Below are 16,263 nucleotides of genomic sequence, written 5' to 3'. Positions count from 1 at the left end.
TGTTATAGCTATGGTTAGCGTATATGAATTAAGCCTCATGTTGGACTGTTCTACTAAAGCCTTGTCTACTGGGAGCCTGGGTGGCTCGGTCGGTTGAGCGTCCAACTCTTGCTTTCAGCTCAGGTCAAGACCCGAAGGTCGTAAGATCAAGCCCCACGTCAGACTCTGCACTGAGCGTGGTGGAGCCTGTGTAAGATTCTCTCTCTCTCTCTCTCTCTCTCTCTCTCCCTGTGTGTGTGTGTGTGTGTGTCCCTCTCACCCTGTCAAAAAATAAATAAATAAAAGCATTCTCTACCTAAAAGTAAGAGGACATTGAGAAAGCATTTGGGGTGGCGTGCGGTCTGTTAGGAGGACTCTCTTGCCGTAGGTTCCCGCTTGTGAGGTCACACTTCGTGTTACCGTGTGGCTGCACAATACTTGCCTCCTCTGTTTCTCTTTGCTGTGTTACTTCCAGGGGCAGCACACGACTAGGTATTTGGTGAACCGGGAGGTGACAGCCACGGTGAGTCCAGTTAGCGTTCGTCACCACACACGGCCGCAATTTTTTCGTGTGATGAGAACCTTTAAGATGTGCTCTCTTAGCCACTCTCAACTCTGCGGCACAGCGTTATCAGCTCTGGTGACCATACCGTGCTGCACATCCCTATGTGTGCTTTAGGGTATAACTGCAGGTTTGTACCTTTGAAACCCTTCACCTGTCTGCCCCCGCCCCCCCCTTCTGCCTCTGGCAACGACCGATCTGTTCTCTGTGTCGGTTTTGTGTGTTAAGATTACACATGAGTGAGATCACACGGTATTTGTCTTTCTCCCAGTGACTTGTTTCACTTAGTGTCATACTCCCTGGGTCCATCCATGCTGTTGCAAACGACAAGATCTCAACCTTTCCATGGCTGAAGATGTTCCCTCACATGTATGTGCCTCATCTTCTTTCTTCATTCATCAGTCCAAGGACACATGGCTGTTTCCATACCCCGGCTACTGTAGATAATGCCGTAAACGTCAGCGTGCATGTATCTTTTTGAGTTAGTGTTTTAATTACCTTTGGATAAATACCCAGTAGTGGAATTACTGGATTGGACGGTAGTCCTATTCTTAACTTTTTTTTTTTTTTTTTCAACGTTTATTTATTTTGGGGACAGAGAGAGACAGAGCATGAACGGGGGAGGGGCAGAGAGAGAGGGAGACACAGAATCGGAAACAGGCTCCAGGCTCTGAGCCATCAGCCCAGAGCCCGACGCGGGGCTCGAACTCACGGACCGCGAGATCGTGACCTGGCTGAAGTCGGACGCTTAACCAACTGCGCCACCCAGGCGCCCCAATTCTTAACTTTTTGAGGAACCTCCACACCGTCTCCCACAGCGGCTGCACCCGTTTGTGTTCCCACCAACACGCATGAGGGTCCCTTTTTCTCCGCATCCTTACCAACATTCGTTGTTTCCTGAGTTGTTGATTTTAGCCACTCTGACCGGTGTGAGGCGGTATCTCATTGCGGTTTTGATTGGTCTTTCCCTGATGGTGAGTGATGTTGAACATGTTTTTGTGTGTCGGTTGGCCGTCTGGATGTCTTCTTTGGAGAAGTGTCTATTCAGGTGCTTTGCCCATTTTTTAACTGAATTGTTTGTGGAGTTTTTGTGTTTTAACAACTACTACTCTGTATGTCATCAAAACGACCGCGTTAATTAACCCGCTGTTCTGTGCATCATAAGGATTAACTTCTAGTGGTAGTTTATTCTTCGTTAGCATTTTTTAATGCACAGACTCACTCTCATGTGACCCAGTGTGCACAGGGTGCTGTGTTCACTTAACGGGAACCCTTCTGCCACCTCCCAGCCTCCGCGAGCTCCTCCTGTTTGGACACTTCCTGTACCGTCTGTGGCTGGACCATAGTCTTAACTGTCACCTGCCAGATATTTCTGTGGCTTCTGATTTTCATGATTACAAATGAATCCCAATTCATTACTTAAGGTAAAGGCAACATTTTGCACCAGGCACCCCAGCCCCTCAGTGGGTCATGCTCTCTCTCCATGACAAGGCTGGGGCCACCCCGCCCTTAATGATGTGGCCATTACTGCAGAGAACTCAGCAGATGGGACAGTCCCCCTTGATGGACAGTCCTCCTTGAGCAGAAAGCTCCCAGAGAAAACCTGCATTTTTTCCCAATGTGACCCTCACCATGCACCACCCAGAATCAATGCACCGAGCAGAGGTGAGTTGGATTGGAGAATAATGCACCGTAACTGACGGGCTGGCCGGTTGCTAGGATGTCCCTGCAGCACTTCCCAAAGGCACAGGGTGGGACAGGGGTGGGCTGCAGGTGCAGGGACCCCCTGGGCAAAGATGCCACTGAAGTGAACTGATCACCCTAACCGACCCGTGCACAGTGCCTGGCCAGCCGCCTGCAGTCACCCACCTGGAGCCATGACCCCCGGGAGGGGTTGAGGGGACCCCAGGGCAATGAGCTGGATCAAAGGGAGGGAGGTGGATGTTTTCCAGACAGACCAGTGGGTGAGGGGAGGCCAGCCCAGGCCAACAGGGCAGCAGACAGAGACACGGAGGTTCTGTGTGTGGACACAGTGCCAGTGAGGCCGCAGCTCCTGGTCACAAGGATCTCCTGTGTCCCTGCTTTGAGAAGTGTCATTGGGAAAAGCCAGAAGAGACCTGTGTCCCTCAAGGCAGGAGCAGATGGCAGTGTGGGCTGCATCAGGGAATGGGGGGGCGGGTAGAGACATGAGCCTAGGTTAACCGCTTCTAAGGAAGACGCTGTAATGCAAAGTGACGTCCCCCGTGATCCCCTTGAAAAGAACCTACAGATGTCTTCCATTGAACAGTGGAAAACTGTATTTATGTTCCCTTTAAAATGTGTTCAGTGCGTGGCACCTGGGGGCCTCAGTCGGTGAAGCAACCGATTTCGGCTCAGGTCATGATCTCACAGCTCGTGAGTTCGAGCCCCGCATCGGGCTCCGTGCTAACAGCTCGGAGCCTGGAGACTGCTTCGGATTCTGTCTCCCTCTCTCTGCCCCTCCCCAACTCCTGCTCTGTCTCTCTCTCTCTCTCTCTCTCTCTCATTAAAACAATTTGTTTTAAATATGTTCAGTGCATGCAAAGAAATACACTTCAGAAGGTGAACCCTTGATGTTGAGATGCAAACGTTCCCTCTCGTTCTCTGGGTCTGGGTGTCACGCTCTGTCCTGTCTGGCGGTGGCTGTGCTGTGCCGGGAACGAGCGCCAGGCCTGGAAGGCGGCCCTCCCTCTGCTCACTTTGGCAAGGCCACCTCTGCCCGCCCTGCGGCAAGAGAAGAACGGGACATTCTAAGTTGTTCCCTAAATCCTCCCTCTGGGCCGTGCAAACAGAACCTATGGGGAAGGGCAGGGGACCCGAAGCAGGGGAAATAAATCACGTTCTGCCACATGTCCTCCCCTGGCTGTGGGCCTGGCTGCCTGTCTGTGATGGCAGCCCACACCTGCTCACGTGGAGTTCGCACCGACACAGCCTAACGCTGCATCACGGTCACTTGCCTCAGACGCAGATTCATGCTCCCGTCCAGAGGAGTTCTCGAGCCCTCTGTCCAAGCAGCTGGTGTCAATCTGTCCTGATGTCCTGCACGCAGCTCCCGTGGGCTCATCTCTGTGCGGCCTCAGGGGCAGCCAGCCACTGCGTGGAAGGCGTGGAGCCCGAAGCTGACCTGGGGGCGGTGACCGTCACCCATGGCCCACGCCCCACCCCCCGGCACCTGACCCGGAGTGCGGGGTCTCCCACCCCGCGTCCCCCGGCCACGGCGGACACAGGGGCACCAGGCGTGGGCGGCCGTGGGCTCCTGCTGGCCCAGCGTTCCTGACAGCAGCCTCACAGCAGCTGCTCGTGGTTTGGTTCACACCAACATCTCACGCACGCACGGACAGAGGGTCATAAGCCGGCAAAAACAGCATCTGGACCCCTCGTCTTTCTGGAGCGTCAAATCCCGCAAGGACGGAGGAATTGGCAGCTCCTCGTTACCACGTTGGGTCCCGACGCCGGACAGAGTCGTCTGAAGCCCCGTCCGGATCGAGCGCTGGGCAGCCGTGGTCCTTCAGCTCAAGCCCGGCCAAGAGCCAGTGGTGTGGACCCTGCAACCTCGTCGCTGCTTCGGAAACGCGAAGCGTCTTCTTCCTGTAAGACAGTGTTCGGGGCTCAGGGTCATGGCAGGAACAGCAATAATAACCCACTGGATGCCTGCTCTGGGCTTGGTCTCAGCACAAATTATTGACTCCAATGTCTAACACTCCAGCAGGTGGGAGCCCTCAAGCCAACATTTTTATCCGTGACAAAGTGAGGCATGGGAGCTAGGGCGCCGGGCGTCACACTCAGAAGGAAAGGAAGTGAATCTTGCACGTTTAAGAGCTTCATAAATGGTGGCAATTACGTGGTTCTCTACTACCCGTTGTCCCTTTTTCAGTTCAAACAGCAGAACACTGGGGCAGCTCTTTATGTTATACAAAGGTTTTACTTTACAGAGAGAAGGGAATCCAAGAGTAAGAATTAGCTTGTGCTGCCCCCGGGGGGCTCGGCTCGTTAAGCATCTGACTCTTTAAAAAAAATTTTTATTAACATTTATTTATTTGTTGAGAGTCAGAGACAGACAGAGCACGAGAGGGGCAGAGAGAGGGGGACGCAGAATCAGAAGCAGGCTCCAGGCTCTGGGCTGTCAGCACAGAGCCTGATGATGTAGGGCTTGAACCCATGAACCACGAGATCATGATCTGAGCCAAAGTCTGACGCTCAACCAAATGAGCCACCCAGGCACCCTGAGCATCCGACTCTTAATCTTGGCTCAGGTCATGATCTCACGGTTCGCGGGTTCAAGCCCCAAGCATCCGACTCTTAATCTTGGCTCAGGTCATGATCTCACGGTTCGCGGGTTCAAGCCCCAAGCATCCGACTCTTAATCTTGGCTCAGGTCATGATCTCACGGTTCGTGGGTTCAAGCCAAGCATCTGACTCTTAATCTTGGCTCAGGTCATGATCTCACGGTTCGTGGGTTCAAGCCAAGCATCTGACTCTTAATCTTGGCTCAGGTCATGATCTTACGGTTCGTGGGTTCAAGCCAAGCATCTGACTCTTAATCTTGGCTCAGGTCATGATCTCACGGTTCGTGGGTTCAAGCCCCACGTCAGGCTGTGTGCCATCAGTGCAGAAATTCCCCGTCCCCTTCCCTGTGCCCCTCCCCCGCTTATGCATTCTGTCTTCTCTCTCTCTCAAAATAAATCAATAAACTTAAAAAATTAAAAAAAAAATCAGCCTATGCTGAATCCTGGCCACGAGCCTGTCGTTGTCCTGAATCCGCTGTCCTGCCCTACTCGAGCCCTCCCCACAGTGGACCCGAGTATCAGATCCCCTTCTAACAACGTGGGCGGTGAGACGAGGGGTGTTAGGCGGCTCCCAGATCACACAGCTAGTGAGGTGCAACCTGTATTTGAACCGAGCACTTCTGATCGCCAAGAGACATCGCTTCTTGGATTTGATTGGGTACCACATGCTGGGCTCGGAGTGCAGACTGTGTGTGTCACGTGGAGGTTACTGAACCCAAGCAACGTGCTTCCACGGAGCCCACGTGAGATCAGAGAGCCTCTTCTTGAAATGCTGGACGCGAACCAGTGTCTGTCCTGATGACTTGTATGTGCTTCCTGCCACCACCCTGCCCCCATTTGGAGGACAAGGGTCGGAATTAGAGCATGAGAATCACTGACCAATTATGAGTAACAATTACTGAGCAATTTCTGTCAGACTTCTGCACTATGGCATCGGGCGATTCCCGCCCTGTTGCGCGTGAGGAAAACCGGGCTGAGAAGGGACCCCAGCGGCTCCTGCTGGCCACCCTTCCACGAGTTCCACTCTGCCTACCCCCTTAGGAGACCCCAGCTGATGGCCTGCCCCCTAACCCGGGGTCCCCTTGCCGGTCCCTCGCCTTGTTCTGCTGGATGAGCCACCAGCAAGAAGCCCAGTTCCAGAAACTGGGTCAGCGCCCTGAATCCCTAGGACTCAGTCCTTCTCCTATGATGGGCTTTCTCCCGGGTAGGGGTCCGTCCTCGCCTGTCACTCTCCAGGACGTGACAACCTGCACCAGACAGCATTATCCCCAGGTGGACTCCCGGGGCTTCACGTCCTCAGTCCCCGCCTCCTGGTGCCCCCAACTCTGTGTCTTGAGCCCTCTGCTCACCTGTTCCACCTGTACCAATGCTGCCAATCATTCTCGCTCTCCAGGCCCCATGATCCTCAGGTGGTTCCCTGAGACCCCAGGAGGAACGTCCCCCCTCAGGTCGTCTCTTTCGTTGTGATGACTGACAGCAGTGTCCCCAACCCCAGACTCCTCTGGCGGCCTTGCCCCATGTAAATAAGACCGTGTTCCCATCCCGCTTGGCAGAAAACTATACCTGTGATAAGCGCCTCTCGTCTGTCAGTAGGAATCTGTAAAGCGTCCCGTCTGCTGTCTAACTTCCAACCAAAGTGGGGAAAAGGATACAGGCACATTGCATTTCCTCCGAACCCTTAAAAACCGGGCATCACTTTTGTTTCTTCTGAATCTTGTTGTCTCCTTGAATTAGATACTTCCTTTCACTTGCTTCTCTTAACAGATGAGAAAGTGCAAGTCTCTGTGATTACAGCCTGGACCCCAGGCCCAGAAACTTCAGACCATGGATCCCTGGAGTCTCGGCCCCATTAAGGAAGGACACGTGCATCAGTCAGGACAGTCCCGTCGGTGCTGCGGTAACGAGCATCCCGCGTGCGCCAGGGGTTTGCAAGAGTTTATGCTGCGTGTCCGAGGAGGGTCGACACCATCCCCGCTCGAGGGCCTGGGACCATCGCCGGCTGCAGTGGCAGGGGACAAGAGGACACGGAGGGAAGCATGCCGAGACACTGGCTCTCGCTGCCGGGACACACGGGCTGTCGGCCGGCGCGGGTCAGTCTGTGGGAAGGTGACGCCTCTCCCAGGTAGGGCTCAGAATGTGTGTGAACAGTCGGTAGCACACACGAAGCCCACCTCAGCTCCGGCAGACATGGCAGCTCGGGGAGCTGACTGGCTTGGGAACCACCAGAAGCACAGCCAGGACCAGAACGACACCTCAACCCTAGGGCGGCGACCGTTTCACCCCTCACTCCCGGCCACGCCCCTGGATTGTCCACGGGATGCTTTCTGGGGACGTCGCCCCCACACAGGCCTTCCAGCTGAGGGTCCCATGTGGGGCCATCCGTTTGCATTAGCCTTCCAGACTCTTCTGCAGGTGGAAATTTTAGTACAGGGACATAGATACACACCTGTATCTTTCTTCCTTGTTGGAGACACAAGGCTTCCATGCAGAGCCCTACAGGACAGGCCCAGGCTGCCGTGAAAGCAGGACCCAGGGATGGAGGGGGCAGGCAGCTGGCAGCCTCAGGAGAAGGTTCAGGAATAGGCTCAGAGAAGATGAAGGTGAAAACGGGCAAGGCCTCCCGGCCTGCCTCGGCCTGATCACCGTCAATTTTCTGGGTGTTACTGAGGGAGGCAGAACAGTCGGACCCCCTGGGGCCTTGATCACCAGGCGCCCAGTCGTCTGTACCTTCACCCACATGCCCGCACACGTGTGACTGCCCCGTGTCTCGCCACCTGGCCTGCTCGGTCGTCCCCAACAAGACCACCGTCCGCCCCCATGACCTGGCCGTGTGAACGCTGGAGGAAGGGGTATTGATCCCGCCCACCCTGCTGGACCCGGTTACCACTGGCTGCGTATCATCTTTGCGTGGCTCCCAGTTGCAATCTGCAGACTGGGAGCAGCGTGTGTGTGTACACGTGGTTTCTCAGGCCACAACGCCTGAGGTCTGGGGCCTTAAAATAACGGCAGCTAGAAATGGGATGGGGACGTTCGAGTGCCGTTCCGGTTGAGGTCGTAGCTTGTAGTCGGTCTTGGGTTGCAGTCACCAGGTCCAAAAAATAAAACCGTGTGCTTCATTTGGAGGCGTGATCCGACAGAGGGACCCTCGCCGGTGGTCCTAGCGTGGCGGATCCTGTTCCCGCCTGCACACCCGCGGCTGACGTGCCCGTCCTGCGTCTGCAAGGTGAGCAGCCCACATCTCACCCCAGCAAGTCCGGCTGTTTCGCTCGGGGATCTTGTCCTGTTTTCAGGACCAAGGGGGATCGCACTTGGAGAGCCACCGGCATTGGGAACTTGGGGATGCTGGTCAGTGTCCGTGAGAAAGCTCTCCGAGCGTACTCTGTAGACGGCTCGTGTCAGGATCTGCCCTACTGAAGAATCAGAAGGCGAGCGTTTGTCAGAGGTAACAGTGCACATCAAACAGCCCTTCTTTCTGGCCATGCCAGCCGGCGGGACGTGTGCAAACCCAAGCGGTCCTTTGCAAGGGAGGGACCAGGAGCAGCGTCCCTGTGTCTAAGTCACAAAAGCTAAGGTCTGGGGGCACCTGGCGATTCGTCCCAGACACCCAGGCTCCTCTCTGAGAATCTTCATGCCCCACTGATTTTGAGTTCTGTCACTGTGTCTGCAGGTGAGGAATGTCACTTCATTTGACTTTAATCCAGGGGGTGTCCCCGACAGCACCCCCATCGTTTGTGGGAAATAAATACCGTGGGAGTGTCCCTAAAGCGCATAGAGTTACCTCTGCAGTCAGATAACGCTCAAGGACAAAAGTGAATGAAAGCTGGATGAGGCCGGCTAAGCGTCACAGAAGCAAGTGCACGTGCAGCCACGTTCTGGGGGAGAGAAACAACACACTGCAAGTGAAGCCGGTCGATCCAGGGAGACTTCTTGGAGGAGGTGTGTTGGTTTGCTGGAGCGATGTGGTTTCAGTCGTTGGGGGCGGGAGAGGGCAGAGCAAGCACTGAGGAGGCGTGAACCAAAGTGGGGTCAGGGTTTAGGGGACCGGCTTGGCTGAGCCTGGAAGCGAGTTCAATTCCCGTGAAGGAGGGGCAGCACAGGAGGTGGGGGTGACGGGTGCAGAGCTCGCCTCCCCCTCCCAGCCCTCCTGCAGGTGATGTCATTGTCTTGTGAAGGTCCCTGCCACAGGGTTTCCATGGGGAGAGCAGTATCGCTGAGAGCCCTGATCGCCAGCCTGAGCCGCGAGGGACAGTCGGCCGACAGCCTCCCTGGTGGCCATGACAGCATCTGCCGGCCTGGGCCTCCACAGGCCCAGCCAACACTGGGGACCGCACAGCCCTCGGAGCCCCTCCCTGCAAACAGCGTGCACGGACTCCAGGTCACTTATCGGAGGTCCTGGGGTGTTGTGTGCCTGTCACTACTGGGGGGTGTGGGCACAAGCCCAGGATGGACAGTACACCTGCCTGCGTCCCTGACATGAGCACACAGGCTGACAGCAGGGTTCTGCGCAGCACGGGGACTGTGGGAGCACCTCTGTTCCCACGAAGGGCCGTGAGCCGGAAGCTCAGACCCATTAACATCATGGGGAAGCGCCCAGGGAGCCAGGGCCGTGCTGCGCCCGTGGTCACACCGCTCTCCCCACTCCCCATTGCTCCGTGACCCCGTGGCCTGCGCTCTGAGAACCCCACTTCTGTCTCCAGGCGGGCCCCGAGGCGGGCTCGCCAGGGGGAGACACCCGAGAGAGGCTGCTGGGCTGGGGGATGGGGAAGGGGCCCGCTCCCTCCTGTTACCCTGTTTGCTTCCCACTCCTGGTCAAGAGCGGCGGCTGCCAGCCACGAACCGTGGCGGTGTGTTGTCCTGTCCTCGCCCCGCGGGGCCCCTCTTCCTGGTGGCCGGTCCAGCCAGCAGCTTCCCCGAACCAGCAGTCAGTCTGGCCCCGCGGCCCGCGGCCCTGCTCGGGTCACAGCCCAGGCCCTGGAGGCCAGCACCCACTCTACGACCAGCTCTGAGGGGCCACTTTCTCCCTCAAAGTTGTAGTGACCCAGCCGCTCCCTTGATTCTCCTACGGTGGCTGCTTCAGAAGCGACAGCCTCCAGGACACTTCAGTGTCTTCTACTGGCCGGGCACCCAACAAGCGACCTCATAAGTAAATTATCTCTGGTTAGTAGCTGGCGCCGTTGCTGCCTCCTGACCAGTGCCAACTGGAGCAGAGCCTCCCATGGCTGCTGAGAGGGTAAAGCCTGGTGGGTGGGCGCGGTGGGCAGGAGCTCAGGTCCCAGAGCCAGGATGCCCAGGCCCACCCACAGGCTCTGCCGATGACCTCAGATGACACACCTGTCCGTCCCTTGATCTCCTAATCCACGAAGCAGGGTACAGTCGGTAGGGTTGTTCTGAGGGTCATGGAGCTTAACCACAGAGGGTGGCAGGAACATCCTCTGGAGTGCAAGGTGCCCTAAACAACACTCTGCTGTTAGTCTCATTACTGTTGTAAAAATGCAAAAAATACTTTTAAAGGGTAAAAAAAAAATCCCCAAATCTTCCCTCCTAATAATAACCTTTATTAGTATTATATTGACATCAATGCAGAGTTTTTTTTACCCATAGAAACGACGGGTGAGGGAGAACGAGATTTCCTATAATAGAATCACAATCCACCTTAGTGTTTAATAAAGCATCAGGATTGGTTTTACCAGAATGAAACGAAAGCTCAGGAAATTGCTGGGCTTTAGATAAATATCTCTTTTCGCTTTATGTTTTATTCCATACAGGGTCCCTCTGAGAGTTAAAGAATGAAAACAACGATGGAAAAGATGGAGATCTCAGTCCTTTGTTTAGATAAAGCTTTCGTGTTGCTCAGTAACGATGGGCTCATTTTCCGGAGAAACATCTCAAAGGTGTAGAGTGTTACCCACTCACTCCTCCCCTCCATCCAGCTTTGTGGGAGCTCGTGGTGTTACCCCGACTGTTACCGCCAAGGTTTGTATGACAGGCTGTTCTGGGAGGGCGTTCCCATCAGCGTTGTGTATAAACGGGTCTGTGCTCACCACAAGCCCTCACACCACACATTTTCCATTCCTGAGAGCTTTATTTTTATTCATCTCCTGGTTTTCAAAATTCAGTTGTCAAGTAGATATTTCAAGAGGATGTATAGTTGCAATATTCCTTGAGCTCTGTCACACTTAAGAGTTGGGCTGCTGGTGTGATTCAATGCTGCACACCAACACATCCTTCATTGCACGCATATTCAGGGATATTTCCTCCACTTATCACTATTCTCTTAAACTGACAACTAAAATGTTCCATAACAAGTTAAAAATGGGTAAACTTGCAAAGTGCTATATAACCACCAGCCTACTCTATTACGACCAACACCTTGCTTGGGGTAGTCGCGGTAGTGACGATGGGGTCAAATGCCCCAGCTTGACCCACAGTGGCTCTAGAGGGAAGGGCTGCTCCCAAGGCATCTCTTCCCATGGCCTGCTCTGAGGAGGACGTGTCCTGCAAGAGACCATCTCTGTGGTGGCCAGAGGGGACCATGGCCCCAGAGGACGGTTCTCCATCCCTTCCCACACACGCAGGCTCCCGTCTGGGGCAACTTCCCAGAGTCTTGAAAATTCCCTTTACTTTGTGGGGAACTTTGTAATGCATTTCTCATGGAAATAAATTCTCCCAGGTTTTTCCTTTATGAAAAATACCTTTTTTAGCTTTTAAAAAGATCAACTGTGGGGTATAATTTGTATGTAATAAAAAAACACTCGTATCGAGTAATAGTTGAGTAACTTTTGATGAAAGTACCCATCCGTCCACCACGACCATCCAGATATGCAGCATTTCCTCCACTCAGAAAGCCTCTCATGCCCCTTTGATTTGGGTTTCCTGGCCACCATTCATCTAGCCCCAGGCTCTCCAACACAATGTTAGTTTTATCTGTTCTAGAATCTCTCATGAACAGGACCACAAAGCATTCCCTCTTCCATGTCTGGCTCCTGGCACACAGCCACTGCTCTTGGGGCCAGTCATGGTTGAAACAGTAGTTTCCCGTCAGTGTTACACCCAGTATCCCATCGTGCAAATGTTGCAGATTGTGTTTATCACTCACCTCTTCACATAGATTAGTGTTGCCCCCAGTTCTTCACCCTCACTTTTGAACAACAAGTTAGTGGGCATCGACGTCCCGGTTGGAGGTATTTCTCTCCCGGCACTCAGTAGATGCCACCCTAGACTCTCCAGGAAGCTGAAGTGATCATGGGAATCTGGATCTCTCCATACATACTCTCATATGGAGAATCTCTCTCTCCATACTAGTGTGCGGAAAAACAAAAAGAAACAAAGCATCCTCCACATAACAGACAGGCAAAGGACACCCCAAACTTCAGTCTCCTGCTATTGGAGAATTACTGACCCGTCTTTGCTGGAAATGTCTCTGTGGAAATCTAATGGGGTTTGGGGAATGAGCAGGAAGGAAAGAGGAAATCAAAAGGACTAAAATGTCCCTGAAACAGAGTCAGCCCTAAATGTGAATAATCTAAGAGGCATCCTATTTGATCAGTACACTAAGGAAAGATCCTTAAATCGAGTGGGACTCAGAAAGCATTGTCTCTGGGGGACAAGAGGCTGAAAGTTGAGGGGATGGCACCCTTGGAGACTGGGTGGTGGAAGGGAAAAGGGAAAAGCAAGAAACAAAATTTAGAATCCTGTGAGATAAAATAGATCCCAACACATTGAAGGCTACACAGACCTTCCACCCCTCACCCCCAAAACAGTTACAGAAGCAACCGTGGCCACCATGACAGAAGTTGATCTCAGGATATAAAACTTAGCCTCCGGACCATCACAATGTGAACAGACATATGCAGTCTTCATCTGTATGAAGCATCTGTATATTCACCCACATAAATAATAAACAAAAAATTAAGTCATAGCACTTAAGCTGATGAATCCACCCACCAAAAACAATGAATGAAGACCAAAACTAACACAAGCTCCAGAGTAAATTAAATGTCCTCATGCAAACATTTGAGGATATCACAGATTCAGGAACTAAACTTAAAAATACACAAAAGGGGGAAGAAATCCAATGGCAGTTATTGAGCTCAGAAAGAAATAAAAGAAAAGATCCTGTCATATCAGAAATGAAGGAAAACCTACAAACTTGCCCTAAGAAGGATAGATGTAGATGGAAATCTATTAAACGTCACAGAGGCAAGTCAGGATAACTTGGAGAGGAAAATAAAAGAAAGAGAGAAATAGAAAGGATTAGGGTAAAGTGGTTGAAATGGGCGATGGATGAGGGAAACCAAAATCCAACACACATATAATCGGAGTTTCCAAAAAAGAAACAGCTAAACAAAAGATCATAACTGATACTTAAATCCATAGTTGATAGATATTTTCCAGAAATAAAATACATAAGACTACACTTTTAAATGCAGGGGCGCCTGGGTGGCGCAGTCGGTTAAGCGTCCGACTTCAGCCAGGTCATGATCTCGCAGTCCATGAGTTCGAGCCCCGCATCGGGCTCTGGGCTGATGGCTCAGAGCCTGGAGCCTGTTTCCGATTCTGTGTCTCCCTCTCTCTGCCCCTCCCCCGTTCATGCTCTGTCTCTCTCTGTCCCAAAAATAAATAAACGTTGAAAAAATAAATAAATAAATAAATAAATGGCCTACAGGGACTGGAGAAAATTTACTGAGAATGATCAACCCTCGGATCTTACCCCAGTAAGACCAGTAGGGCTTTAAGAGCTAAACATGAACAAACCCTCAGAGCAAAAAATATAAAATAACCTACAAGAGCAAGAAAAATTAGTCTGGCATCAGACATCTCCAGGCAAAAATAGCAAAAGATTTTCACTATATTTGAGTAATGAATACGTGAACCAAGGATTTAGTCTCAGGCAGAACTGGTCCCATGGCCAGGCTCGAGAACAGCTACTCTGACCACAGCAAAGCACAGCTTTTGTGAAGCCTTCCTAAGGGACCTGCGGGAGGATGAACTTCATCCATCCAAAACACAACTGGAGAAACTTGGGCAAAAAGACTGATGATGACCATTTGAAATATGTAATTGAATATTTAAGATCAGCGTAATACAGGTGGGGGTGGGAGTGGAGGAGTGATATACAAGGATTACATATTCAGCAAGATGGAAGTAACAAATCTAAAAAGAGACATAAAACAAACAGGGAAAAGAGAAGAGCATCTTGACTGTGGTGGGGGGCCCAGGGGAGTGTCAACGACACCGCTAAATTTGATTTTAAAACAACAGGCTGCAAAATGCTAAGAAACAACACGAAAGATGAGGGGATTTGAAAATGGTGCAAGGCACACTAGAAAAAAACTTAGGACAAACACGTGTCAGAGTAAATACCAGAGACAGGAGAAAGTAAAGTAAATAAGAGTGGAGAAGACCCATCGTGGGAGGAAAGGAAATAGCAAATACACATGAATAACTCTAGCGATCGTAACGTGAAATGATATAACTGCGGTAAGACCCAACACGCAGCCGTATAAATAACATGAGTGAGTTTAACTGAACTATTAAGAGAAAATCATTCCCAATTTGCTCCAGAAACCAAGATTTAACTTTATGCCACACGCCCAAGACACATCTAAAACAAAGTGATATGGACAAGCTAAAAAACAGGGGCGCCTGGGTGGCTCAGACGGCTATGCATCTGACTCTTGATTTCTATTCAGGTCATGATCTCAGCGTTCATGAGATCAAGCCCCACATCGGGCTCTGCACAGACAGCAGAATGCCTGTTTGGGATGGTCTTTCTTCCACTCTCTCTGCCCCTCCTCTGCTCTTTATCTCTCTCATTGTGTCTCTCAAAATAAATAAATAAACATTAAAAAAAGAAAGCATATGTTCTCATCCTGAGTGAGAAACATTGCAAAGAAGGGCATGTTTTAATGCTAAAACAATTCACGACAAATAGATGGCAGTTATGAATCACTCTGCTGAAAACGGCACAGTAAAAATCTCCATAAATATATAACAAAATATAGAAGTGAAGAGAAATAAGTAAGGAGCTGGAAGACATAACATAATCAATAAGACAGATTTTACTAACTGTTTGAAATTCACTCCTTGGCACATGCAGCACTTACCCTGAATTGATCATTTATTAGCTCACAGAGAAAATATCAATACATCCCATAAGGTAGACAATGGCAAATAATTGTTTCTGATTACAGTGCAGTAAAACTAAAAGCTAATACCTAAAATAAATAGCAAAAAGTTAATTCAGCCCGGAAATTAAAAACAAAACCAAACAAAACCTTCAATTAGACAACTTTTAGTTAAAAGGGGAAATGCAAATTGAAATTACAGAATTTCTAAAAACAGATCATGATTATAGTGTTCATGAAAGCAGTAAGCAGAGGAAACCCTGTAGCCTTAAATACCTACATCAGTATAAACACTAATAAAGGGAAACGTTAGGAAAAGGACAAAGAGTGAGCCACAAGAAAACACAAAAAAGCAAACAACAAAGAAAATAAAAGCAGAAATTAATGTAGTAGAGAATAGAAAAATAATAGTCCTAATAATAAATCAAAATTCATTGTTTTCATATCAAAGCAGACAAACATCTAGCTGCCTTGATTAGGAAAAGGGATTTAAATATACACATGAAAATAACACGTGTGTAATAACCAATTGCCAAAATAAAAATTAAGAACTATCATAGACTATTTGCAGGATTCTCTACAAATAAATTTGAAAATCTGGATGGAAAAGACAATATCTTATGAAAATAGAATTCTCTGAAATTAGCTCTATGGAAATAGAAAGTTTAAACTGAAAAGTTTTTATAGAAGTTAGAAACTTATCAAGGAACTACCCACAAAAAATATGAGGTTCTGATAACTTTACAGGGGATGATACTAAAGCCTCAAAGATAAGATATTCCCAGGGCCACAGAATTTCCCTGGGCATGAAAAGCAAGTAACAGCACTATTGACAATGGCCAAAGTGCGGAAAGAGCCCAGATGTCCATCGATGGACGAATGGATAAAGACAACGTGTGATACATACATGGAATACACAATGGAGTATTACTTGGTGATCAAGAAGAAAGAAATCCTGCCATTTGCAATGATGTGGGTGGATCTAGAGAGCATAATGGTAAGTGAAATAAGTCAGAGAAAGACAACTATCCTATAATTTCACTCATGTGGAATTTGAGAAACTCAACAGATGAACATAGGGGAAGGGAGGGAAAAATAAGATAAAAGCAGAGAGGGAGGCAAACCATAAGAGGTTCTTAAACCCAGGGAACAAACTGAGGGTTGATGGAGAGAAATGGGTGGGGGGATGGGCTGAATGGGGGATGGGCATTGAGGAGGGCCCTCGGGATGAGCCCTGGGTGCTGTATGTGAGTGACGATTCACTGGGTTCTACTGAAGCCAGGACGACACT

General features: G+C 50.6%; 1 long non-coding RNA gene across 1 annotated transcript; it reads left to right on the top strand.

Annotated features, from left to right (window-relative positions):
• Positions 1 to 638: 638 nt before the first annotated feature.
• Positions 639 to 15,911, top strand: LOC123577548. Its single transcript, XR_006701920.1, has 3 exons — positions 639 to 649; positions 1,024 to 1,026; positions 15,791 to 15,911. It is a non-coding gene; the product is annotated as an uncharacterized LOC123577548 (long non-coding RNA).
• Positions 15,912 to 16,263: the final 352 nt, after the last annotated feature.

The sequence above is a fragment of the Leopardus geoffroyi genome, chromosome D2 (genome assembly GCF_018350155.1).
Source record: "Leopardus geoffroyi isolate Oge1 chromosome D2, O.geoffroyi_Oge1_pat1.0, whole genome shotgun sequence".
In the NCBI taxonomy this organism is placed as follows: Eukaryota; Metazoa; Chordata; class Mammalia; order Carnivora; family Felidae; genus Leopardus; species Leopardus geoffroyi.
This window is presented reverse-complemented; position numbering and strand designations above follow the sequence as displayed.